Source organism: Zonotrichia albicollis, chromosome 8, assembly GCF_047830755.1.
Source record: "Zonotrichia albicollis isolate bZonAlb1 chromosome 8, bZonAlb1.hap1, whole genome shotgun sequence".
Taxonomy (NCBI): domain Eukaryota; kingdom Metazoa; phylum Chordata; class Aves; order Passeriformes; family Passerellidae; genus Zonotrichia; species Zonotrichia albicollis.
Window position 1 is genome coordinate 9152024 of NC_133826.1, and position 24237 is coordinate 9176260.

Genomic DNA, 24237 nt, shown 5'->3' on the forward strand with positions numbered 1-24237 from the left:
AGCTGCAGCATGATGCTATGTACCAATTGTGCCAGTCCTGCTTTCTGTAAAATTATTGCCTGTTTTCATACTCAGCTAATAAAAAGGAAAAAAAAAAACAAGAAAAATGCATTCTGTGAATCATTGATTAAGCTGAGGCTGGGGCCACACAGAAAATCTGCACAAGAAGGTGCTGAATATCAGCTTCTTGCTGTTGGGGTGTCAGGTGAAAATCCCCCTTGGCCATAAAACACCACTGCAGTGGCTGCAGCACCTCTTGTCCCCTTCCTGCACAACCCAGGGGAAAATTCCTGCCTGCTGAGGTGAAGATAGGGAAGACCAGACAGCACATCTCTAAAGGCAGTGGCGCACAATAAATGGGGCCACTCTCAAACAATTGGGCTTTCTGTGTGATTTTGAGGATGTTTCTGTTCTTTTGGTGAGAACCTGTCCCCTTTTCTACACCTAGCCATGGGGGGCTGTGCTCCAGGAGATGGCAGAAAAGCTTCTGCAAACTCGTTCCTGCACCTCCTGTTCCTTCAGGGTTAGTTTGGACCTGAAAGGTGAAACTACTTCTTGGGCAGGAAGTTGGTAATTATTTAATGGGATTTTCACCTTGGGTATAGGCACAATTTGTTGCCTGGTGAAGCAGATAAAAAAAATTCTGAATTTATCAATATTTTCCTGAAGTCATCTGATAATCAAGCTCTTTAAAAAAATCAGATTATTCCATTTCAGAATGTCATCCCCCATTAATATGATTTCCCAATTTATTTTCTCAACTGTAGAAATAATGTAAAGGGAAACACATAGAAGGGGGAAGGTAATCTGGAAGGAAATGCAAGTGCATTTGTAACAGTGATTAATAAGTTTTTAGACATTCTCAAGAAAAGTGGCTTTTTCTTAAGCCAGGCAGAGAACCAGAACAGTGGGAATGTGGGCAGACACTGCAAAAATTTTAGTGCTAATAGTTTTGACCCAGTTCCATCAGTGCCTTTGAAGACTGTTTGATCACATGCACCCAAAATATCAGCCAGCCACAACTGCCCTACACTGCAGCCATTGCTGGGTTTTTTTTTAATCCACAATAAGGGAAATATTAATCATTAGATCTCCTTTTCCACTGCAGTTACAGGTCTGCTTTGAATATTAAAAACCATGTGGGTGAGGAGTGTCTGTGACCATCAAGGACATCAAACTGCTCAGTAAATTCCTGCCTTCACAAAGAGGGAAATAAATGGATGAGCTATGATCACGTCCTTAAACATGGTTATCTTCAATTAATAACTCAAATTTTCCCTCACACAAGGCTGATGAGGTAAAGTCAGCCACCGGGTAAAACTGAAACCCAAACTTGCAGGAAGTTTAAGGTGGTGCTTTGGCCTTGAAGACCATGTCCTAAAGTTATCAGGAGGTTTGTTCCAGAAAAATACAATGTGAGGGGAAAAATAAGATTTGAAAGAGCTCCAGAGCTCAGTATTAACTGCACATGTGGCATTTTGATCCATTTCCATAAGGCATAACATAATATTTGCTAAAGAAGGAGGAGGAGGAAGGGGGAAAAAAAAAGACCAGAGTTAATATTCTCCTTTGGATTCCCCATTTGCTGATTACTCTGCAAGCTGTGTAATTGGGTGTCTCTGGCAATATGATGAAATGTGCCACAAACATCAAAAAACGGTGCTATATTAAATCTGCTTTTCATAATCTCTTCTCATTTCCCAGACCTGAGACATTTTATTCAATTTTTCCTGACTAAGTTGATGTGTAAAGCCATATAAACATATCAATGCAAATAAATACATATATATTTTTCAAACGCTCATCGGAATGCACTCATTACAAAGATTTGCATCAAGGCTCTCTCACATGACTGCTAGCCAAAGAAACCAATTTTTTTTTTTAACATTGCATTATTTTTAAGAATAGTTTACAAAGGTACAGGCTACTTCTTTGTATTTCATTAATAAACCAAACTCTAGCTATCATGTTTCAGCCTAATCTTACCTGATTAGAAAATCATTCCTCTATTTGCATTAAGGGCAAAAAAATCTATGCAAAGTCACCATAATGTTATTCAAGCCCCAGAACAGCAGTGAAGATCCTATTATACACTGGGGCTGCCTCTGTTTTCAGGAGCTGCAAGTCCAGCAGGGACCGCACTGGGGTTTTATTTTAACCTGCTGCAAGGCACATGTCAGACAAACCCAGCTGTTAATAATGCCTAAGTGGCTTAAATTCCTGCAGCTTTTGTCTGTATATCACCTGGGGCTCTTGCTTAAGTTTTACCTGGTGTCTCCATGCTTTGCAGTCCCTTTCTGGATAATTTAGCTCAGCAAATTCTTCAATGCTGACCCTCCAGTCTCTGCCAGCAGCACCTCCAGATGAGGATGGGGGATGATGGGGGTGATGGAGATGATGGGGCGATGGGGATGATGGGGAAGATGGGGAAGATGAGGGTGATGGGGATGATGGAGAAGATGGGGATGATGGGGATGAAGGGGATGATGGGGCGATGGGGATGATGGAGATTATGAGGATGATGGGGATGATGAGGATGATGAGGATGATGGGGATGATGGAGAAGATGGGGATGATGGGGATGATGAGGGTGATGGGGATGATGGAGAAGATGGGGATGATGGAGAAGATGGGGATGATGGAAGTGATGGAGATGATGGAGATGTTGGGGATGATGGGGATGATGGGGATGATGGGGGTGATGGGGATGGTGGAGATGTTGGGGATGATGAGGGTGATGGGGATGATGGGGATGATGGGGGTGATGGGGATGGTGGGGATGGTGGAGATGTTGGGGATGATGGAGATGATGGGGATGATGGGGATGATGGGGATGATGGAGATGATGGGGACCATCAGCAAGCCCAGCTGAGGCACCTGTGATTCCCAGGCTGACTTTTTATCCATCATTTTTGTGCAGTAAACTTTACACCCCCCCTTATTTCGAAGGCAGCTGCAAACAGTTTGGTCTGAGAACATGCAATACTTACGCTAATTTTCTAATTATTTTTCTCTTATGGAGTCAATGAGCGGGGCATGAGCATCACAAAGGCTCTGTGAGTTAAGCCCAGTGTCATCTTGGGTTTGGTGGCCATGGCCAGTGTGGCTGCTGGGGACAGGAGACCATCTCTCCAATGACACCACAAGAAGAAGCAGAGAAACACAAAGCAGTTTCAAAGCCACCTTAAAATCTCCATGCAGGTCCTCACAGCTGCCCAGGGAAACATGAGGAAAACTGAAATACACTGTGTTACCCTGGAAAAACCTTTGCTGATGGATTTTCATGTGCACAGTCTCATTCTTTAGTTAAAAAATGAACTCTCCTGTAACAAGATAAATCACTCACCTGGTGGAAGCAGCTCAGCTCCCTCCAGCTCAGCCTTGCTGAAGACAAAATAAAATACTCAGAAATTATTTGTCAGCTTCAGTTTTGCTTCATGTCACCAAAAAAAAAATCTTGTCTGATTTTTCTGATATAGTCTAGTCCTCTCTTCCACAGGGAGACTGGAGCTGTTTGGTAAAAACTTCTTGGGATTGGAGAGGTGAAACTCTTCCCCCAAGAGATTTCCTGCTTAGAGGGACGCACACTTGGAATTAAGGACATATGGAGATAAATATTGCTATATTTATTGCTTTTAGTGCAGGAGAAGAGAGAAGCATCACAGCTTCCTGAAGAGCAGCCCTGCTTCACCCCAGCAATCCATACACCATATTTACTTAATCTCCCCAAAACAGGCACCTTAAAGAAAAAAGGAAAAAAAAAAAAGGCCTCTGAGCCTCTGATCCATTCTGAAACATGAGATATCTCTCAAACCCTCAATAACATCTTAATTTCCTCTCTTTGCTCCCTGTGCTGGAGATGATTACACAAGCAGGAATGTTTCTGAAGACAAAAAAAAAATTACATTAGTGGGGAACAATAGAGGGCAGACCTGGCGGAGCAGAAGTGAATTAGTTTTGCCTTCAGAGACACCCATGGAGAAAAGAAAGGTGTCTGAGTTACCTCAAAGTAATTCCTCTGCACACAGAGCTCCTCTAAACAGCTTAAGCAAAGAGAGACGAGAGATGTGCTTTTGATTTCAGCTCCATTTCCCAAATTTTATTTGTTTGCTTTTGCTTCCACCTGGGTTTTGAAGTCCCTGCACCTCCCAGGGCGTTTGCAGGGCTGTCACCTGCAGGAATGTGTGGTGGGCTCAGCACAGGAGTCAGGGCTGGGAGGGGGCTGCCCCTCTGCCCACCTTCCTGCAGCTTCCAGCAAGAACAACCGCGCTTTGCAAATAAAACTTAGGGACAAATCGACCTGGGGTATCCAAAAGCAGCAGGGAGGGCTGCAGGGCAAGCAGGGGAAAACAGGAAAGCAAGGAAAGGAGAGGAGCCTTTCACACAGGGAATCTGGAAGGGCTGAAATCCCAAATAGTTGGAATTTTATCTGGATGCCTTTTAGGTCCAAACACATCATCGCATACTTTTCCCCATTTTGCTTCATTTTTAACTTTAAAAAAATCTACCACATACTTCTTTTTGGCATGAAGTAGAATCTTGCTAGTGGACCAATATTATTTGTTGTTTTAATTTCCCAACAATTCCTGCAGAAATCTCTCCCCCCAAAAAACCCCAAACCCCAAAACCTAACAACTTGCTTTTCATTCATCTTTACTTGAAAAAAATGCTGAGGTTAAGCCTTCAAAGGCTGAATCAGGACCTGAGCCTAGGCCTTCCAGCTGGCCTTTAAAACACTGCTTTTTTGGCACATTTCTGGAGGCATGAGGGCTACCGCCTCTGAACTTTCAGGCTGTCAGGCCAAACAAAAGTGAGCACTGCTCTCTTTTTCTTGAGGGTGAAGTGGAGCACACACCAGTCAGGACATTGCCTCCTGCATTGAAAAATTCCTGTGCTGTCACGCTTAACTCATAAATTATCGAGCTGTGTAAAAAGGGCCAGGGATGCTCTTTATTTATTTATTTATTCGTTTGTTTGTTTGTTTGTTTAAAAGGGGGGAAATAAAAGGAAGCTTGTCCATGGGTTGCTTGCAAAATGCTCGTCAAGGGGTGGGGGGAGGAAAAATCAACAACAAAGGAGCTTAAAGAGAAAATATTAAGAACCCCAAATTGGGTGAAAATTGCTTTCTGACAGATATCACCTACTGCAAATGAGACAGAAATACAAGTAATCTTGTAAAATGAAAGCCAAGGACAGACTTGTACCTGCCTTAGATGAATAAGTATCCCATTATCTTGAAGAATGAGGGCCCCAGGCTGTGATTATGCCACTATTGTATTCTAAACAGCATGGTTTGTCAAAGGGAATAAATCCTAGCAAAATCAAATAAAGAAAAAAAAGGGATCCAATTTGAGGGCCAGCACACGATTTATTATTTTGTTTAATGTCGCCCTCTCGATGTTACAGATTATTGGGCAAAAAGCGCCGTGTTTAAGCATGTATTTAGAGCCTGCTGTCCCCCTCACAGGCTCCCAGGTGTCCCCCTGAATGTCACCTAGCACTGGCCTTGTGTTTGCCTCTGCTGATTGCCACCACCCAGCTCAGCAGCCCTAGAATGGCTCTAGATGGCCACAGCCCACCATTGTGGGGAAAGAAACTCAGTTTTTGGCTTTCTGCTTGGATGAGTCTCGTGCCGACACTGAGGGATGTGGGGAGAGCACTTTGCACCCTGCTGGCAAAACAAGCAGGAGCTAAAGGCAGAGGGCTGCATCAAAAATTTATGGGGTAAAAGGAAATTTCACACCAGTCTTCTTGTCCTGTATGGATTTGAGATAACAGTCCCAAATCCGGCGTATCTTGAAAAGGTTTCTCCTCTTCCAAAAGTGCCACTGCTTGTTTTATGATGTCTCAAGCTTGATTAAAAAAAAAAGAAAGGTGATTAAAAGGACCAAACAGGTTATATATGTTGTGAGGTGTGCCATGAAATTCTTGATGTTGCTTTACCTGCTTGAGTCACAAGGAGGACTGGACATGAACCTGCCTCTGCACAAGGGGGAGGCATTGCTGTAAAACTGGGACTGTGAGTATTAAGGAGCCAGATCCAGAATCACAGAATCATTTAGGTTGGAAAAGGCCTCTAAGATCACTTGGACCAACCATTGCCAAGCCCAGCCCTGCTCTGCATTCAGCTGATTTCCAAAAGTTGGAGAAAGTTTCTGAAAGTTGGGAAATTCCTCCAAAAGCTGACCCTGACCTGTCCCACTTGCACTCAGGAGTGGATGTTCAGGAGAGGGTGGCACAATCACAGAAATGCAAATAGGAGGGAAGCTCTTGGAAATATTCCTGGGCATCAGTTTGCTGAGTTTGCTGAGGAAGGAGCATTCCTCTACCCTGGCTCACTCCAAGGAGTTACTGCAATTTCTTGACTTTTCTTTGATGAGGCTCTGATTTCCTCAGCTGTGAGAGGAAAGTTGTAATGCTGCCTTTAACTGGCATAATCTATTCACTGTGCATAAACCCTGGAGTTACACAAAAAAACACTGAGCCAGGAGCAGAATGGGAGATGGAACATGAAAGTGACCCCTGTGGACATGGACCTCAGAGAACCCTTTGCCCAAAGAGCCCTTGTGGTGATCCCTTCTCCTCCCATAAACCCTACATCCTTCAATTCTCCATGAATGAACAGTAGCTCTTCACATTCTGTTCTATTCACACTTCAAAGGAACAAGGGGGGTTGGAAATGCAAGTTTTAAATCCAAAAATGCAGCAGTTTGTCAGGTCCTCAGGGTAGGAGCTCTTAGGGTGTGAGAGCAGATTGCCCTCCCACAACAAGGGCTGATTCCAGCAATGAGTGAGCTGACAAAGTCTAGGAATAATAGCAAGAAATGATGGATTTAAAGAGTCAAAAATAAAGCGAGAGTATTTTATTTAGGCAAAGTTACAATTGAAATCAATAAGAACTACAGAATGTTGCCTTGTAATTTACCTTGAAAGCATTATTTGTTAAAGACTATGAAAAACAGAGGAATTTTAAAAGTCTCCATTTATTTTACATCATTTTGTGTGGACTGTTTAACTTTGCTGAACCTCATTGCTTCTGGTAATGTCACTCAGTCTCTGTTTCTCTCAAGTTTCATGGTATTGCCAGCCACAAGCATAAAGAAAGTTACTCTCAATTTTGTAAAATATTTAATGAGATTTTGTCATGTACATAAAGGACAACTTGATTTCTGTAGTTGGCTGTCAAATTTATGTAAACCATAAGGGAAAAACTCATTTAAAAGCAGACGTGTTTTAATATTCACAGGTGTCCAGGAGCTGGATTTTAACCCCTTTGGCTTTCACCCCCTCACTCCCCAAACTCCAGTGCAAATTCTGGGCAGTGAGTTCCTCTTGCTGGATTTCTACAGCTTCTGCAAAGGTCTCACTCATCAGCAGGTCTCTTGACAAAGTTTTCCTGATGCATTCAATCAGGCAAGGGCTCTAGAAAAACACAAAATCCTCATTATAGAATAGCTACAGGTGGTCATGATCCAGAAGGTGAAAAAGACAGAAGTTGTTCCTTTCCCCAGCTGTTTTGAGCAACCCAGAAATGACATTACCTGCAGGACTTCCTTTATCCAACACAAACCAGAAGCAATGGCAAGGTTTCTGTTTGCTTTCTGCAGAACAAGTGAAAAACATTCCACACCCACAGAGTCAAACGAAATCCAGATTTTCCTAAATGGATCTGAATATTTTACCAGAAATTCTTCTTTTCTGCTGAAATGTACAGATCTGAGAGGGCTCACACAGGTCCATCCATCATGTTTCAGGCTGGGAAAAGTGAGGACACCGGTCCCTTCAAAATCTTCTTTATCACAAGGTTCTAAACTGTAAAAAGAAAAAAGCATCTTCCAGGTGGAAACATCAGAAGCCTGCATGTCCTGAGCTTTCTGAAATGATCACACAGGGGAATTTGATCCTGATTCCATTCCCCAGGAAAGCTCTGTGTGTTTGTGGTTTTTGTTTTATATGAAAGTAGCTTCAAAACTTTCCAAAATTTTTTCTCTTTCATAACTATTTTTGCCTCTTGCTTTTCAAAACACTCTTTGAGTTTTCAAAATACACTTTCTGGTTTCACCCAGCCCTCCCCTCCTTATTTCAAAATTGTTCTGCTTTTCTGGAACTTCTGAAACTTTTCTAGTTTCCTACCACCTGGAATGTTCAGAAGCAAGCCCCAAATATTTCCAATTAAATTCTCCCCAGGACTCCAATTCCACCTTAAGAAAAGAAGGAGAAAAAGAATGAAAAAAAAAAACCCCAACAGCTATAATGCCCAACCCCAACAACTAAAATGCCCAGTGAAAGCCATAAAACCCCACACTAAAAAACAAAAACAAACAAAAAAAAAAAAGAGAAAAACAAAAAAAAAGAAAAAAAGATAAAGAAATCAAGAAACCAAACTCAGAACTTTCAAAAGGGAATATTCTCCTCTTAATATATAGAATTGCACCTAAAAATCCTCCGGCCATTTCAGCACTACTACTGGGTTTTGCAGGGTTTTTTGTGGTTTTCTGGGGGTATTTTTGGTTTATTTTTTATTTGTTTACTTTTGTTATTGTTTGGTTAGTTTTTCTGGGGTTTTTCCGGTTTTTTTTGGGGGGGAGCTTGTTTGTTTTAGACTTTTGTTTGTTTTGTTTGGGGTTTTTTGGGTTTTTTTTTTGGTGGTTTTTTTTGGTTGGTTGGTTGGTTGGTTTTGGTGTTTTTTGTGAGTTTTTGTGGGGGAGTTTTTTTGTTGTTGTTTTTGGGGGGTTTTTTGTATTGTTTTGGTTTGGTTTTTTGGGGTTTTTTTGTTTGTTTGTTTGGTTGGTTTTTGTTGGGGTTTTTTAGGGGGGGACTTGTTGGGTTTTTTTCTTTCTTTTTGTGGGGGGTGGGGGGTTTGGGAGGTTTTTTGTTTTTTCTTATTTTTCCCAGGCTGCCATTCTGGCTGCCCATGAGCCCAAGCCCTGCCCTGAGCCCCTCTCCCATCTCCTGCACTGTGGGGTGATGCTCCCCAGAGCCCACCTCCCCACCGAGGGCCACGATTGTGCTTTCCCCAGCAGGCTGAAAGCCCTGTGAGGAGGAGGAGGAGGAGGAGGAGGGGAGAGGAATCCCAAGGCATTCTGGCACCCCGGGCCGATAAGAAACTCTAGCCCCATTCAGCGGCTGACAGGCGCTTGTAGAATATGATCTTAATCCTGTTGCCAACATTCCCTCGCCCCTCGGCCGCCCTCGTCCAGGCTGTATTCTTCCAACGCCACTCCAGCAAATCCCCCAAAGAGAATTACTGCGGGGAGATAAACATCAAAGGGAAATTCAAGAAATCTACAGTAGGTTCACACACTGGGGGAAAGAGGGGCAGGTGGGGGCCGCTGGAGAGGGCTGGCTCTGCCCTCTGCATTCTGGTTGCATTCCTCTCTGCAAAACAGCCCCCCAAACCTGCTCAGCAGGGTGATATTTTTAGGATTTTGGTGGGGGTTTTTATCCTGTTTGAGGCTTTTTTTTCCCCTTGGGAATAAGAGAGCCTGGTCATGCAGAGCTCTGTACCCTGTGTGTAAATCAACACCTCTCCCCTTCTCACCTAAACAGAGAAGATGGAGATGGGAGGAGGAAGGGATATTTTCCTGGTAGGAAGCAGAAATGGGGAGAACCAATGGATTTGCCCAGCAGCACATGAGAAGTCTGATGAAGAAATTAAAGGAGTGAACATCATTTGGGGGCTCCCAGTAATTCCCGTAATTTGCAGGAGCCTTCAGCACTCAAGGCACAGCCCCAGGGTCTTCCCTGAAGAGCTTCCAGCAGGTTGGCAGCACCAGCTTGGAAGGAGCTTCCCTGTGAGCCCATGGGAAGCCATTCACTATTTTCACAGAACTCTGGGTCTCCTGTGATGTGTAACCTCCAGGACTGAGGAAAAGGTGGGATTTTGAGGACAGTGTCAGTCTTTCCATCCTGTCTCGCTTCAGTCCTCCAGAAATCAGGGCGCTGCTCGCTGCTCACTGTGCAGCTGGTGGAGAAGGACGAGCTCCTATCACCACCAGCTTCACATGCTGCCTCCCATGGCCAAGGTGACACCTGGACCAGACATCCTCCAAAGACCCCTTCTAACCCAAATTACTGCTGTAAACACTGTGATTCAGGAGGAACTGACTCACAACAGGGCACAAAAAATCAGGTTGTTAAAGAGAGTGAGTGCAGAAAATTGAGATGTTTCACTTATTCCCAGCACTGCAGATGCATCCCCTTACAAGCTCCCTTGGGGTTCTTTCCTTCCTGCTGGTTCACAGATTTGTTCACACAAACTCCACCAGCTCTTTCTAGCAGCTGTGAAACTTGGGTAAACCAAGCCCTGACCTGGTGCTGGCAACAGCCTGGCTCTGGGCAGGAGGTGGGTTTGAATTGCTCACAGGTGCCCTAACCCCACCCAAATGTGCTCCTCAGTTCCCAAATGTTGAAAAAGAGATTTTATCCTGGGAAGGGAGAAGGAAATAATTTTTAAAAAAACACTGTCTCAAGAGGAGCACTCTGAGGCTGTGTAGCGACTTCCAGGAGGTAAAAATCTGATGAGCTGTAAAAGAATAGAGAGACCTAAAAATAGAGCTCCCACCACCCAAGCTAAAGGATTAACTTTTTCTTAGGAATCAGGGCAGCCTTAACCTTGAGCAGGGCAGAGATGCTTGGCTGGCTACTGCTGTCTCTGCTGCCCCAGTTAATGTGGTTGGGAGGAAAAGTTCCACATTCTTGGTTCTGGTTTTCCTGTTTGTCAAAGGAGGCTGAATATCCTTGCACATTTATTGATGCTGTAGATTCACAGCTTGTCAGATTTACCCCAGATTTCAAGGGCCTACCTGGACTGTGATGAATCATCTCCAGTTATCAGGGGAGGAGCAATGGTGGAGTCCTTTCAGCTCTTTTCTCTTGCAATTCTATGTCAAAAGCTGTTTTATTTGATGCAGAAAACATTTAAATATAGAACACTGATGAAGACATCCACCTTACAATAGTTATTTTGCTTTCTTATAACTCATTCTGTGGTTTTGGCATCTCACCTTTGCAGAGAAGGTTGGGGGGGGGTGTGGGAGGAGACACATTCCTCATTTCCATCACATTCAACAAGAAAGAGCAATTCACAAAAGAGTGATCCATTTCCAGCATACATAACCCCTGTCACAGATTTTTTGGTGTAACTGCTTGATTAAAGCCATACAACACCCATGAAATACTCTTACAGCCATGGACAACCCTCAGAGAGGCCATAAGATATGGGAATGCATCTTCTTTCTGCTCATCTCTGGTCAAACCTGAGATGGGAAAACATGTCTAGTTTTGAGAACCAGTTCTAGAAAGATGTGTATTAGCTGGAGAAAGTCCAGAGAAAAATAATGAGAATGACTGGAAAACAGCATCTGTAAAGAAAAATTAAGATTGTTGATATTGTGTAACCTGGAAAGAGAAAGTAAAGGGAGTTTCAGGTACATGGGTGCTGTAACTACATAAAGGTCTGTTAAGGGCAGGAACTAGCCCCTTTATTATGTTCTCAAAGAACAGGGCAAGATCCAGGTATAGAAATACAGTATTTGAATTTTATTTGAATCACAACACATCCAGGCTTTCTGCCCTGTTAGCATTTCCTAGGTCTCCTGTCTCCCTGGGATGCTCTCTCCCTCATGTCATTTGATACTTTGGGAATAGTTATTTACTTCTCACACTTTGTGTGGCCGGAGGACTCAGCTGTTGCTAGACTGGTCCCCAAACCTCTGTTTCAGCCTCATCATCTACTCTGTCAGCGCACATCACAAACCAAAGGACCTCAGTGAATTGTCTCCCCCTTGAAACAGGGAATCCATCCTGCAGTCCAAAGTCTGCCAACAAGGAGGTAGTACCCCCCACCTCACCCTCAGCAAATAATTACTGTGGTTAATTACCCTCTCAGCCCATGTTAATCTCACTATGAGATCCTGTCTCATCCTAAGGCTCATACCTCCTTCTCAGGTTGCTTGAGATTTCACCCCTGATTGCTGATGGCATCCATGGTCCTGATGGATATGAAAAGCTCGGATGGATCAGTTGCACAGGGAGGCTTAAGTGTTTCCAAGGCCATAATGAAAATTCCTTTCAGTAGAAACTGTGACCCAGACATGAAACCCAAACCTCAGTGGGAGACTTTTGATTTCACAGGAGACAAAAGCCAAACACGCTAAAAAAAAAATTGTCACTCCCTCAGAGAATGGGAATTTATCCTTCAGGTGGGAAGTGCTCCATTAGCCTCCACACATTGGTTTACTTAGGGATGTTTTTCTTGGGATTTATTTTAATCAACAAAATGGGTTGGGGAATATTTTGTGTTTGGCTTGTGTGGACAACAGAACAACCAAAACGTTGTGTGGTTTTCAGTTTTCAAGGCTCCTTGAACACAAGGCATCCAAGAAGTATTTATTTGGACTTGAGGACTAGTTTGCAGAAGATTAGGGAGATGGAGTGGTGGCTACACATCACTCACTGAGATGGTGCCACTAGGCAGAGGAAACAGCAGGGGCAAGCTCATCCTGTCCATAGGGATGGGTATTCCATCCAGCTCAGCCTTGAACTCCATGGAATCTGCATTCTCCAGAGTCTGCTCTACAAGCCCAAGAACCATATCCATACCTGGCTTGGTGTCAGGCTGTAGGAGCCCAGATCCAGAAATTCTACCGCATGGAAAACACTAAAGATATCTGGGTATACACATTGTTATTTGATTTCAGTCATGACAATGTTAGCTCTGATTTAGATTTAATATTCCCACAAAATCTGTGCTTAAGGGAAAAAGAGCCCATGGCAATCCTCATCTCCACCCCCATGGTCTTAACAGAGAGAAGAAGAACCAAGCCAAGGGGCATGGTGATGCTGTCCCCATATTGGTGCAGCAGCTTTGTGGTTTAGAATCCCAATTCACTCAATTTCCTTGAATTTGTCTCATGACCTTTCTGCTTTTTCCCACCTCAAGCAGGGCAAGCAGGAATGTGCCTATGTTCAAAGTGCTGTAGAAATGGGTTACAAACTTGGGCGTTCTCTGTGTCCAGAACAAGAGATGTTTCTGTATGGCCAGGCTCAGGACTGATCCTGCATGTTCAGGCTGAGTATCTCTTCCATGGCCAGATGAGTGCCAGGATCCCAGCATATTCCTGCTCCCCTTTCCCAGGGAGCACTGTTGAAGAGGAGAGCTGGAGGAGCAGGATTTGTGAGCTGCAAAGTGCCCACACACCACACAATGTGATCACAGCCACCAGGATATGCTCATGCTGGGGAGGCTCTTGCCCTTTCTCCATGCCAGACCATTGCAAAATCAGCTTCTGGGAGTATTCTGCTTCTCATTTATTTCTCCTGGGTCTGTCCATGCTTCCCCCATTAGCTTTGCCAAGTTTGAGCTCATTCTGCATTCTGAAAACAGTTCCAATTAAATGGCTTTTCAATCAGTTTGATCACAAGCGCACTTGCCAGAAGTGCGGCACGTCCATGAAATCAGGAATTTCCTGCAGGACAGCTACTCTCTGAAAAAAATATTTGGATTTTTTCTTGGAAAATGATCAGTTCAAAAACTATTTAGCCTTGTAGCCAACATTTTTCTTTTTATTTCTTCCAGAATTTGGAGTAGATTCTCCCCCTTCCCCAAAAATTTTGCTCTCAACAAAATATTTCATGGATAAAAAACAAACCAAAAGCACTCTGTCCTGGCTCAGAGTTCAAACAGGCAGGAATTTTCACACAGCCCAGACCTGGGGCTTGGAAATACTCTGGCTTCTTGACAAAACCCATTTGGTAAAGCAGCTCAGAGTGCCCATGTCTGTCCAAGGCACACCTCCAACCAGTTTAACACCGGAAAGGCAAACCCAGTTTGAATAATTCCTAATACAGACCTGCTGAGACTTCCCTTTCCAGTAAATATTTATTTTTGTTAGCAGCAACTATGCAAGACACATACTTTTGGGGTTGGCTCTTTCCCCTTTTCTCAATTTCTTGAGCACCAAGTCATGCTTTTATGTGTTCTTTTTTCCCCCGTTCCACTCTCACCAGTCCAGAGGATCGCTGTGATTTATTCGAGAAACAAGGGAGCACCTGGTGGTTATTCCCCAGACCAGATTGCTGTGAGATAGCAGAGCTGGGCTGTGCTCCCTCCCCCCTGCTCCTGATGAGGAGAGATTAGATGGGGAAGCCTGATAGCCTGGCTCTGGAAGCAAATGAGCAACCCTAAATACCTCCCTGGACCCGGTGACCGTAAGTCCTTGCCGGGGACTGGTCCTTGTGGGATAATGCCAGGAATAGGCATATTAAGCACATGAATGTCAACTCCTAATTCATCTCTCTAATGTTGTACAGTAGCAGGACTGTACCCCCCTGCTGTGGTGTAATTTCACGCTGAGGAGTCTGATGGGGCTTCCTGCAGACTGATCCTTTATGGATCAGAAAACTCACTTTCTCTTTGTGTTGGAGGGTCCGCAGATTATCTTATTAACCACATCCATGCCAGCTCTGATAAAACACAGGCTCTACCTCTTCTGAGGACTCCTTTTCGTGCTGCTTTTCCCTTCCTGAGGGTTCACATCACAGAGGTGAAGAACATTAAAGCCAAGCCTCTACCAGCAGGCTTGCATCACCACATGGAGTATTTTGCGATTTCTAAGTTTAGATGCAACACTGACCCAGTTTGAACCCTAAACCAGTTTAAAGAGCTTGGTGCATCTACTTCAGGGCCCCTGTATCCCCTTTCCAGGTTCCTTTCACCTCTCCTTTCCCAAAAAGGTCAATGTTTAAACTACTTTGGGTGATGCCCTGCAGGTACCACCTGCCCCACAGCAGCAAGTTGGAATGCAGGAGTGGGTCCACCTCAAGCACTGCTCTCTGTAGGACCTGGCCACCTGGAGGAAGGGCTTCTTCTCTCCTACCACCTCAGTCCACCAGACTGCCTCTTCTCACCCTTTTCCAGACCACCATGGGGACAGCAGGACATGGCAGGGAGCAGCTGGGATGTTCTCGTGGCCTCTAAAGGTGTCAAGCACTGTACACAGGCCAGGAAAAGGCTGCAGCAGGGAAGGCAGGACTGCACACATTCTCAGACACTCCTCAGGATGTGGGCTTTTCCAATCTGACAAGACAAAAGCCTTCTGCTTTCAACTCCAGACCACGGCTGCCTCCCTGAATGATGCCAGAGGGCCACCCTGCAGCCACGTCCCAGCGTGTAACAGGGGATGATAGTTTATAATCTCATTTTCTGGGCTGGCTGCCCTTCTGGTGCCCCTCATGCTCCATGTAAATCATCTGGAGTCTGATTTCTTTGGCTTGCAGGGCTGTTCTTTCCTTGTCTGCTTCCAACAGGCTCCTGGCTCAGCAGGGACCTTGTCAGCGAAGACAGTACCAGGACAGTCCCACCAGAAAAACTTCAATTCAGTCTTGCTTGAGCAAAATGCTGCAGCCAGGGCCAGGCTCCCATCGACATGAAAATCCAGCAGACTGGGGTGGCTCTGGCATGCTCACATCTCCTGCTCAACGTGTATGCACTTCCCAATCCAGTAGCACCGCTTCCTGCATCAGGGTTATCCCACTCCTTTTTGCTTCACCTGATGCACTTTAAAAAGGCAGTTCAACAGAGCCCTCAGTGGATTTCAGTTATTTTTATGATTTTGTTCCTCTCTGCTCATGTTGTGTTGAGCTACAGACCTGGTGGCAAGTTTGCCACCACCAACAGCCCTGTGCAGCTAATGAAAAATAACCTGCTTTTTATCTGCAGAAAATAGCATCGCCCGGGTCCTGCCATGGAAAACTATTTAATGGCACTCCAAGAAAAAAAGTCCTTCTCTGTCTATAGGGCTGTGTAACTCTCCTTCCAGCTGTTATCTTGCTGCATTGCTGAGCACCTCAATTTGCAAAGCAGAGCCACAAACTGTCCCATTTCTAGGCAAGGAGGCAGAGTTCCACCTGTCTGTAGAGAAGGGAAAGCCACAGATCCCACCCCAGCACCTTGCACAGAGCCAGAGCATCCTCAGGAGAGCCCAGGGCAGGAGCCCAGCCTGCAGCTGCCTCTGCCATAGAGGTGTGGTCAGAAAAATGGGATCTGTTAGAGGGATGCTGCTCAGTCAGGGGCTGGTTTTAAGAATTTGATCATTAATAGGGTGATGGGGTTTTCTTTTCTAATGCAGAGAGAGTAGTGAAAGATTTGTTTCATTTGTTTAATTGCAATATTCTTCTTGTTATTATTTTATTTTCCCATAAGGGAAGAAACAAATCCTTCTGTTCTACCCCATCTTCCCTTTATGGCAATATGGCAAATGGACAGTAGTAAGAAATATCAAATTCTCCAGGAAGACTGAAGTATTATTTTTTCCCTGTTTTTGTTTTTGGGGTTTTTTGGGGGTTTTTGTTTGGTGGTGGGTTTTTTTTTGTTTTTTTGTTTTTTTGTTTTTTTTTTTTAAATCTGCTTAAGAAACACCCTGAGGAAAATGTGTTATTTACTTGGACCCTGTATTTCCACATTAACAATCTGGCAACTCTCTCCTTTGCCCACATGAGCTGCATCAGGTTTCGCTTGAACTTGGGACATTAAGGCTCTTTCCAGATAAGCCTATAAATGTTACAGGGAAAGGCTGGAGAAGGTGGTGGGATAAGGCTTGTGAGGTGTTTGAGGCTGTGTGGGGCCTGAGATTCCTGGAGGGGAAGCAGCTGGCAGCTATGAGGAAGGATCTCCAGGCACAGAAACAGAGCTAAAGCCATCACTGGCAGAAATCAGGGCAGATCACAGGTGAAGCTGGAAGGAGGTCCCCAAAGGACATGCCAGAGTGAATTGGAGTGTGAAGAGCTGCCCACTTGCTGTGGGACTGCAGCAAAAGCCATGGGAGAACTTTTTCCGCCCCGTGCTTTTTCTGCCCACACAGCTGCAGGCAGAGTTAAGGGGACAAGTGGGGATGGAGCATCCCTGTGGCACAGACCAGGGAGAGCCTTCATCCTGCAAAGGGGAAGATTTTCAGCCTGAATAAATGCAAAGCCCCCTATTCTACCTGGCACAGTAGGTTTCCCTGAGACTCAGCCCGTGCCTTACCGAAGGACCTTTTCCAATCCGCGAGCCGACAGATCCCAGAGCAGGAGGCAGGACTGTTTGTTTAGACCTATGTGGGTTAGGCAGCTCAGACTTTATTCTTGCACTTTGATAGGTTGCTAAATGAAAATCCAATAATATTTTAAGCAGAACGAGTTCCCATGAAAGTCATTTCTAAATCGCCTGGCTCATCCTACCTGTCGGCTGGATTCTCCATCCCCACTGGCCTAAGCCCGGTGTAACTGCTGTCCCTCTGCCAGCACTTTACTCCAGGGGCTGAGTCTGGCCCTGCTGCAGAGAGCAGCGCTGCTGCTGCCTTTAATGAACATGTAAATAGACAGGAGGCTTCGGAGCAGAGTCACCCTGCAGCCAGGAAGTTCTCCAAAGCAGCTCGGCAGAAATAATACTTTATTCCTGGCGGTGCAAATAACTGATAGGGACTGGCTAAGAAGGGTTCATGCAAATACTCCTGAATTAAGCTCCGTCTGAAGTTAGAAAGGAAAGATGATAAACACACCCGGCTTTAAAACTGCAAAATATGCTTTGCAGGCATGAAACCGGAGGAGTAACAAAACTATCTGACATCACATTTAACAGCAAAGCATTTCTTATTCTCAGGGATGCAGTTACCTAAACTGGAGTTCCACTAAAGAGTCCTACCTATTATTTACATTTCCAAATCTTAACACCATTAACAAAAGCCACTTAATTCAATTACTTTCCCTGAGAGCTGATGTTATTACATTATTGTCACGAAGGCGAGTTTTGGCTCTGATTTTCTCTTTTTTTTTTTTCCTTTCTTTAAATTCATTCCTCTTTTCTCCACGCCGAGTGGCTCCCCACCACCTCCCTGTCTTTCTCTCCCCCGATGTCATTGTGTAGAACTAATGGGGTAAACTGAAATGGTATCTGTCCTCATTGACAGGTTTATGAGAATTTAATAAAGCGTGGCGCGGATAAAATGAGATATTACAAGGCCACACAAAGCTGATTGACTTCTCCACGTCAGCATTTTTATTTGGTTATTTATTTATTTATTTGTTTTCAGCACAGGGGTGATCTCACCAGCCCTTTGGTGGTGCTGGCCCAGGAGGGATGAGAGGGGAAGGGGAAGATGCAGACAATGGGAGGGGCTGATCAATCCATTGAGGTGTTTGCTGTTCCCACGGGCCATGATGATTTGTGGCATTCCAATGGCTCTGGGAAGACGACAGGAGTCACCAAGGGCCTCCCCAGTACTGCCCTACACATCTCTGCCCCTTGAGCCTCCACGGTGATGGGGTGACCTCACCAAAACCAGCTTGGCATGGGCAGGGCTCCCCACACTGCTCCATTAGGGGGCTGAGCCAGGGACCAGCTGCTGCTTGTACAGACTCTGCAGAGACTCGGCATGGACGGGGCAGGGGGAGTGTCCCTGCAGAGGTGACATCTGTGGTGATGCTCAATGGACCCGCACAGACCACCTGAGAACCCACCTCAGACCACAGGGATGTCTGCACTGATCCACATAGAGCAATCCCAACCTGCAGTAGGGCCCAGGAGGTCAGCATGAAGATGCCACCAACCACATCCCTCCAGGCATGGTCCTGCCCCGTACCTCAGCTTCTCCTCCTGCCCTGTGCCTATCTGGCTTGTGTAAATGGAAATTGCAGGTGAGATGAAACCTTCTCCCTGGGAAAATCAGTGTGTGTATCCAAAGTGTGCTAGCTTCCATCCCAGGGCAAATAGGGAGAGCTGGAATTCTGGGCTGTGCTGTAACTGGCTGCCTGTCTCCCTCTCCTGGCCCGTTCAGAAAGTAGGGATCTTGAAAATGAGAGAGAGAGAGAAAGAGGGAAAGGGAAAGGAAAAGGAAAAAGGGAAGGGAAAAGGAAAAGGAAACAGAGGAGGAGGAGGAAAGGGGAAAGGAAAAAAGGAAAAAAGGAAAAGGAAAAGGAAAAGGAAATTGGAAACCTCCGTGTGTGTGTACTTTTTTTGCCAGACAAACAAACCCACAATGCCAGTGGCCAAGGAGGTCTGGATTCAGCCCATTCACTCAGGGCTCAGGACCTTGCTATGGCTCAGGACCCCATTTGAATCCAGACTCCACCCTACAGAAAAATATCACTTCTGGGGAAGACAGGTTAAAACTTGAGACAGCCCCTGTTAGCCTCAAAACCTGGGCCATGGGGCTTCAAACACAAATAATATCAAGTGTTTCCCTTTCTCTGCAATGTGCATTCAGAGAGGTGGAGATGCTCTTGCTCATTCAATTCATTCCAATGTCAAGCAATGGAAAAGGCTGCCTGGGGAAGTGGCTGTGTCACAAAAAGTGGAGGCCCCTAAGAGGTGTGCAGATGTGGCACTTAGGGACGTGGTTTCATGGTGCTCTTGGCAGTGCTGGGTGAAGGAGTCAGTGACACCAGAGGTCCCTTCCAACCCAAATGATTCTGGGTTTCCCTCAGAAGGGCAGGCAGCCTGCCAGGCTTGAGGCACAGTCCTGGCCACCGCAACAAATCCTGCCAGCAGCAAAGCTGACAATTTGCAGGGTCAGGTTCTGCTGGGATCTCTCCTTAGCAAAAACAACGTGGTCCCAGTGGATCAACAGCAGAACTTCCAGCGCTTTATAAGAGCACTTAAAACCACCTGAAATCAAAGTGCTGCTCCCCACAAAAGCTTGGGCTGTCTCATCACCCAGACAGCCCTAAAAGGGCTTTCTGCTTTGCACTGTACTCCAAGTTCAGAGCATATACCACAGGATTTAGAGTGCAGAAGTCTCTGTGTACAGGATTCCTGCCAGGCCAGCAGCTCAATCCTGCTCTCTGGTGGCTACACCCGAAAGGCCAAACGCATCCAGCAGCGATTTCTCCTCGGTGCTGCAAGGAATGCTGACCCGGTGTTCCCCCAAACGCCCTTTGTTCATTTGGGTCAGGGTTGAGCTCGGAAGGCAGCTGTGCACAAGGAGATGGAGATCACGGGAGGTTTTACATTCCCTGCTTGAGCCCAGCATGGGTCAATCACTGCAGAGGGCCCATGGGCTCTGAAAAGGGGCTGGAACCATCACACTTCTTATAAAAACCCTTCCAAAGCCTTTGGATCATGGAAAACATCCTGCTGCTCTGCACACACTGCCCACAGTCCCTGAAACAGCTTTTTCTGCAATGCCCCAGCCTGTAAACATTTCCCTCAGTATCATGATTCCCTTGAAGGCCCACAGGGTGGGGAGCAAGCTGGGGAGAATTTCCCCTGCATCTCTTCACCCCAGGCCTGCTGAGACGTGCCCATGCTCCAGCCCCACAGAAAGGCAGCACAATGGGCTGTCCCAGAGCACATGGATGAGCAGATGTCCCTTGGGGACAGCACCTCTGACCTTCCCACCATCCCCATCAGTCTCCCAGGGCTGGGCAATGACTGCCTGTGACCCCAGGATTGGTTTTATCAATTGATCCCACCATGAAGCAGCATCCTTCAAAGACTGGACTCATCCCTTGATATTCTGAGGAGCATTTAATCATCTTATCCATACTGGTTTTACCCTGTAAAGTTTTAAACAGAGATTACCCCCACTCTTCACTCTGTAATGCACAATAAAGAAAAAGGATGTGTGAAACTTGTCAAACTTGTCTCCCTGCTCACCAGCTTTGCTGTCCTGGCTCTGCTCCCCCCTGCCCCAGCTGCTCAGTGTGTCAGTGTGTGTAAATCTGTGGCAGCACACACAACACCCCCACCTCCTGCTCTCCTCCTCTGAGCACACAGAGTAATTACAGTGCAGCAGTGCCAGCAAGAGGCATTTCTGCTGATGAATGCACTCAATCTAAGCACAGTTTTATGTATCATTAATTCCTTTAGCGTTCAAAAAATAACTTTTTTGATGGCAGATAATACTGTAATCACTCATGATTGCCAATAAAATTATCTTCATTGAGCTGTGTAAAACAACTACAGGAGTAAAACAGCTACAGGAGTAATTTTACTCACTTAACTTTTTTTTTTCCTTATTTATTTTTTAATGCAAAGCTGTTTGAACTCAGATCCCTGTAACACAGATGCTGTTAAAAATAAGTCCCTACTCCCTCATTTATACAGAAAGGAGCTTTTCAGAGACTCTTGCTCAAGGTGCCTTCAGCAATATCAGGGATCTCCCAAGGGGTCTTTCCCACCCTAGGGATCCCTCTGTAATGATCTCTTCAGCTTTTCCTTCAAGCTACCATGCAACAGCTGCTAGGTACACAAGGAGCAAGAGAGTTTGTGGAAATGCAAGTTGCACGTGCAAGTCATGGTCCTCTCCCAGGGCAGCTCCTCCTCCACTCTGCTGGTGGAGAAATTTGTGGGCACTTCCTAATCTGCTTCAGAACAGAGTCCACAAGGCTGACAACAAACCATGTGTTCAAACTGATTGGGGTAACTCACACAGTCCAGCCTGAAGATGATTTGGGAGCAACAGGCCCTGGCACTGACAGAGTTCTGGGGAGCAGGCAGTGAGAAGGACAAACACCTTTGTGCCTACAAAGTGAACAATAAAAACATCACCTAGTGAAGAATTTGGTTGAAACATGCAGTTTTCTGGCAGGGACAAAAGAAATCACTCCCATGGGGCACTGCTTCTTGCTCAAGTAGCTGAACCATCTTCTGCAGGGGTTAAACAGCTCTGAGTGGAGCTGCTTTACCTTTTTGCAGTTTCATGTGGCCTAATTCCACTCAAGAGTCAGGAACCAACAAGGAGAGGAGGAATGAAGCAAGAGGCTGGCTGTTGTAAATGCTGCTTGGATCTTTTTTCAGAGAGGAGGTGACTGGCAATTGGAGGCAGGAACAGGTTGTTAATTTCTGGGAAATAGTTTAAAAGCAGCAGGGTGAAATGGAAGAACAGAAGTGTAAAATACCTGGGTGAATGGCAAACAATTTCTTATTTCCTCCTTGGAAACAAGAAGAGTAAAATAAATCAGCTGTGGGAGGCCAACAGGAGATGCTGCTTCCCTACAGCACATAGACAAAACCATGGATCTCCCTGCTCCAGGATGCTGGGAGTGCCAGAATCAGATTGCTTCATACAAGAAATATTTGTATGAGCACACACAGAGCTATTAGTCACTCCAAGACAACCTCTGTCCAAAGGAGCCGCAGCATTCCACATGCTAGGAGACAGTGCTAAGGAAAACACCACGGGGTGTTTACTGTGCCCTGAGCACTGCTCTGGTGTCAGGTGAGCAGGAACTAGCGTCCTTCAGCCCCAGCCAGTCTGGCTGACCGTGTGTGATTTGTCACAGACAGAGGATGACAGCTTTGTGCCCCTCCTTTGGTAACAGCAGGGTTGCAGCACCTCGGGGGTGTGGTGGCACCCACCCAGCAACAGCCCTGTGGACACAGGGAGGTGTGTGAGCAATGGGGAAAGAACTCTTCACAGATCCAGCAGATCCTTGTGTCCTCCCTTAGCCACAGGCTCCAGCCCTGCCAGGCAGTGGAGGAGGAGCAGGAGTAGGATCAGTTCTCAATTCCAGCACTCCAAGATTCAAGCCCCAGCATATGGGGCTTATGGACATAACAGCAGGAAAGTGCTCATCCAGCAAGGAGACACCAGTGTCCCAAAGGGATATCAGGGCATCACTTGGCCCATAGGCCAGCAGCTGGCCCACCCTAGGCCATGGGGAACAAGAGCAGACCCATTTTAGCTCACTGAGCTGGTGCCAGGCACATCATCCTGGGCAGGGCATCACCAGCCAGCACCTGCACAGGCTGGAGCTCCCCATCCTCTGCCCTGGCTCCTGGCCCATCTCTGCTGGCAGCTGGGCCACAGCTGCACCTGCTGCATTTTGGGATTTCCCATGCCCTGAGTCACCTCCTGGAGCTGGCTGGCCCCAGCAGAGAGCCAAGCCTTACCACTGCCCTGACTGATGCTTAACCCCACTTATTCACCCACACACACCTCTCCAGGAAAGGGGAGAAGGAGTCTCAAGCAGCAACTCCTGGAGGCGCAGGTGCTCCAAGCAAAACTCTCCTCCTTTGTTTTCTTCCCTTCCCTGAACTGCAGAAGTTGAAAATTGTTCTTGCATGACAGATTTTAAGCGGGACTTAAATTAGGGGGAAGAAGGCTGGAGAAGTAATTTTGTCTTCCACAAGAACTAGTTTTAATTTCTGTTTCTCCAAAGTCCTTCACCTTTACTGTTCTCATCTTAAGAGACTTCAGTGCACACAGTTTTACAACCTGCCAGGGAACAGCCCCGTTTTGACATTGTGGTGAGATCAGTGATCAGAGATTGGAACCTCCAGGGTGAGAAGGAAGGAATGGAGAGATAGGGATCACAGCCATGGTGTGCTCTGCCAGCCTTGAGCTGATTACATCCTCCTGATTCATGGGAAGGGCACTCCTGCCAACCCATTTCTCTCTTGTGAGCCAACTGCAGTGCCCTTGGGAGTTTGCAATCTTGTATAACTCTTTGAGTCCCATAATCTGAAAAGGGGCAGGGAAGGGGAAGGAAAAAAAAGAAGTTAAAGGGAAAAAAACTGCTGGGAAAACTGCTGGTCTTGCATGTGATTTCCTTGACGGAGACATCAGGCAGCTGCTTATTCTCAGAGCAAGAAGATGTGGAGTTCATGAGGACTGAGTATTTTTGAGGCTTCAAAACCCTTCAGCAGAGTCCCAGGACATGGAGTATGTCCAGCACACCCCAGGACACTGTGGATGCACAGCACAGCAGCTCCCTCCAAGGGTGCCAGGCTCTGTCATGGGTGGCTCAGGTGCTTCCAGAGGAGCCCTGAAGACTGAAAGAAATAAATCCAGTGGCCTAAGCAATAATGCCAGGAAAATCGAGTCTTGGTGCATCTAGCTCCATCACATTTTCTAGCTCTGCACCTGCCCAGGGGTGGCTTGGGAACAGCTCATCCTGCTGGGAAGTGAGAAAACATGCCAGATTCTTCCCAACAGGTTTTTCACAATCCTACGAGCAGTATCTAAACTGGATAGCTTGAAATATTTTCCGACAGACTTTTGTAAATCGTGGAGGGTTTTTTTTAAAGACAGACCCCTTGTGAGGCTGGTGATGAAGAAATACTTTTGGAGTTTCACTCAGCACGGAGTGCAAGGCCGCAGAGAGCAGGGATGCCAGACAGCGCTGCTGGAAGCCGCAGCGAGCAGAGGCACACCCCTGCTCTGCCAGCGACAAGTGAGCTCCGCTGGGCACAGCCTGCCACATTTATCGCTTCTATTTCCCACACAGCCGCTGGGCTCCAGGAAAAGCAGGAGA